Here is a 3,697-nt window from a genome sequence, read left to right on the forward strand (position 1 = left end):
TTGCCCGGAGTTCTCAGATCTGCTGGTGAAGGGAGACAGCAGAGCACGTTTGTCCTATTCCTCTTCCCCAGCGCGAGATGCCAGACAGGAGCAGATATGCCACCGTTCCTGGTCGAAGCACGCGCCACAGAGGGGGCTACAGTCTACTCACTCAGCCCTCTCCTACGTCTGCCCTGATACAGTCAGTTACACCTCATTCGCTGGCAGCCGTCAGAAGCACAGCTAAGTGTTGTGAGCATCTCGGCAAATCCATTTGAATGCTCCCGAAGCAGTGATGTTAGTCTCTCTTTCTCTAGGACAGGCACGCACAGTTCCAGGGGTGCAGGATCTCTGCCCGCAGGATTGCCCTGGGTGGACTTCAGAGGTGTCCTGGGAGCTTCTCAGAGGAGAAGGGATTTGCATCGAGCATCCCTGGTGAAAACTGGACTTCCCGTCTTGCCGTGCACCATCCCTGCTCCTTTTCTCCATAGGAGTGGCTGCATTTCTCTTGCACTGGATGCATGGTATAGAAAGCATTTAGGACGAAAAGTCTATAGAAGTGCGATACTAATAATATTTTACAGCTTTAATTACCATGATTGTAGTGCCTAGAGGCGTATGCAAAAACATTTTGAGTGGGAGGAGAGAAGGCAGCGCTGTGAACATTTTTGTGGTTTTGCTGGGCAATGCGCAATTGAGTTTTCTCATGGGAACCACAGCAGGCCAGGGAGAAAAGCTGCCTCTGCCTCCTCGTCTGCTCCGTCGGGATACGGGATCACACCCCAACGTCGAGGAGACAACCACAGTCACTCCAGTTGCAGGCAGCAGCTGGGCTGACCGTGCCTCTGCTTTGCAGAGAGGCTCCAGGTGTGGGTGCTGCCCGTTTCTGCAGGCAACAGGTATTTTTCCTGGGGCAACATCCCTTCCGTACAATCGGCGGCACTTTTGCCTGCGGGATGATTTTGGGATTGGGGCATTGCTGATCTGCGGCCTGGATTTGCCAGCAGCCTCAAGAGCAGCGTGCCCGTTTCTCGGGCAGGGTATGCGATGCGGACGGAGCCCTCGCTCCCACCAGCCGCCCACCCCTCCATGCCATGCGTACGTGGGCAGGGGGAGAGGCGAGGGGACGGACAGAGGGGCCTTGTGTGGCCGGGCGAGCCCTCCGGCGCCCGCCTCGGCCACCTTCCAGCACCCTTCCCCGCGGGAGGCTGCACGGCACTGTCCGTAGGCCTAACGCAAAGTGACTAGCGGTTTTCAATTAGTCACGACTAATTGAAAAACAGGAAAATACCCCACGCAGGAAGGCAAGTTCTTAAAGAGTTTAGGTGTTACAAAATAAAAACGGTATGAAATGAAGATGCTTGCATTACCCTAGCTACAGAATGCAGTCCTGCAGCTTTAGAAAACTTTTTTAAACTTTGTTCCTAGATCGTATATTAATTTTCAGACGTATTTGTCTAGTTTCTGTGGCAGTGATTTGCCATAGGTTCATTATTAAGGTGCTACAAAGCTGGTAGCCTTCTATTTGGAAAACTGAGAGAGAAATTCAGTTTTATCTGGACGTGGTTATCAAAGAGTCGGTCCACCGCTCAGCTTCCCGGCCGGCCGGTCCCCGCTCAGGCGAACAGCCGCGAGTTACGCGACCGCCTTCTGATAGCCAAGGTATCGATTGGAAGGCAACGAAAACTGAAGGGAAACCCTGCGCGACAGGTATTCCCGGCTACGGGAAGAGTCGGACGTTGCCTACGAGACAAGCGTATTTTATTGAGGCTTTTTTGCCTCACTCTCTGATTCCCCCCCCGTTTCATCCTTTTTCTATTGTTATCTGACTTAAATATGATTTACACTATTAAAACCTTATATTTTAATCAACTCTCCATCAGTTAAAAAAAATACATGGTATCATTTCTCCTCACTTGATTTGACACTTGGTATTTGGTACAGATTTTTGTACATGTGTATTTTGCACGGACTTAAAAACCTAAAATAAGAAATCCTAATGAAACCCCAGTATCTTAAAAAAGGGACCAAGTTTTGACCCCAGCCTCACCAAGACTCCCGTGAGGAGCAGGAACGCGATCTCCCGTCGTTGTGTTACGCGTTGTATGCCAAGTTTTTACAAAGAAGAAAAACCTACCACCGGGTAATCGGTGGACGGCTAATGGAGACGAGCTCGTGGAGCTGTAGACAGAGATTCTCGACGTCGCCGCCTGAAGTGCCCCGCGCTGTCGCCATTAGCTGGTGTCACCGCTGCACCCCAGAAGAACGGAAGGCGGGCAAAAAGGAAGATGGACTCTGTTTCTGCTGGGTGTTTCGAGTTCTGCCGCTTGCCCTACTACCCAAGCACATCTCTCGGGTTGCGGGGTACCCTCACCTCAGGGACCCGCCGCCCCTCACCAGGCGGAAGGGTGTCCGTCCTGCTGCGGGGCGCTTCCCAAGCAGCGGGCGTGCGGCTGGGCTCGGAGGGGCTGTGGGAGCAGGGGTGGGCAGCTCTCCAGGCGTGGGGCAGTTCAAGACCGTTAGCTGGTAACGCCGAACTACGGCCGCGGAGCCTCCCTTCCCCACGCATCTCACGCTTGATTAACGACTGGACCGATTCCCAGGGCTGGTGCGTTTGGGGTGTGCGGGGCAGGGGGGAGAGGGAGCAGGAGGAGGAGGAGGAGGAAGGTGTTGTTCACCCCAGAGAGGTGATGTCCTGCAACCTGGGTGATGGGTGACTGAGGCCGGCGAGTCTTCCTCCTGGCCGGTCCCCCCGGGCATCCAGCCCGGGCGGTAGCTGGCTGGAAGGCGTCACCCTCCCCGCGGAGCCCGGCCCGGGTGCAGCGGTGTTGCCGGGGCACCCCCGCGCCCCGCGGGGAGGGCAGCGCTGGGCGCGACATCCCGCTGCTTCTGCCCGCAGCGGTAGCCCGCCTTTTACCTGATCGTTATTTTATCGAGTCCGTGTTTTGCCAGAACTGTTTTAATTAAGCGTGGGGTTCACCATACAGCTTGCGTTCCAGTTCTGCCACCGCCGGGTCCCCGCTTACCACCTCCGTCACCCCCCCCCCGGCGCCGGGCTTGTGCCCAGACGCGGCAGGGGTCCAGCCCTTTGGTTCTCCGTCCCCGGCCACACTGGGCCGCCCCGCCCCGCCCCGCCCCGCCCCGCCCCGCCGGGGTATCACGGACCGGCAGGAGCACCGGCAGGAGCCGCGGACGGGGTTCGGCCGTGCGCCTGCCCCCGCCCGGGACGCGCCTCCGCACGCCCCCCGGAGCAGCAGCAGCCCCGGGGGAGGCGGCAGCTCCCGCCCGTGCGAGCGGAAAGTTTGAAACCGCGTTTTCCAGCGGGGCCGCCCGCTTCGTCTGGGCGGGGGCGGCGGGGGGGGGGGTCCCGGGTCGCGGAGCGGCTCGGCCGCGGCGGGGCGCGCTGCCGGGCGGCGGGTGCCGGTGCCGGTCCCGCCCCCGCGCGGCGGCGGCGGCGGCCCCCGCCAGGCGCTGCGTCACGCGGCGGCCGCGCGTGGGCGGGCGGCGGAGCGCGCGCGGGATCTCCCCATGTGACCGCGCGGGAGGGGGCGGCGTGTGTGCGGGGCGGGGGCCGGCGGCGGGGCCGGGGCCCGGGGGGGGGCGGGGGCGCCGCAGGCCGCTCCCTCCCGCCGCCCGCCCGCCCGCTCGGCCTCCGCGCACGGCAGGCGCGGCCGCGACGAGGCGAGCTGCGCGGGGCGGCGGGGCGGCCGCGCGCCCC

Source organism: Gymnogyps californianus, chromosome 7, assembly GCF_018139145.2.
Source record: "Gymnogyps californianus isolate 813 chromosome 7, ASM1813914v2, whole genome shotgun sequence".
Lineage (NCBI taxonomy): Eukaryota > Metazoa > Chordata > Aves > Accipitriformes > Cathartidae > Gymnogyps > Gymnogyps californianus.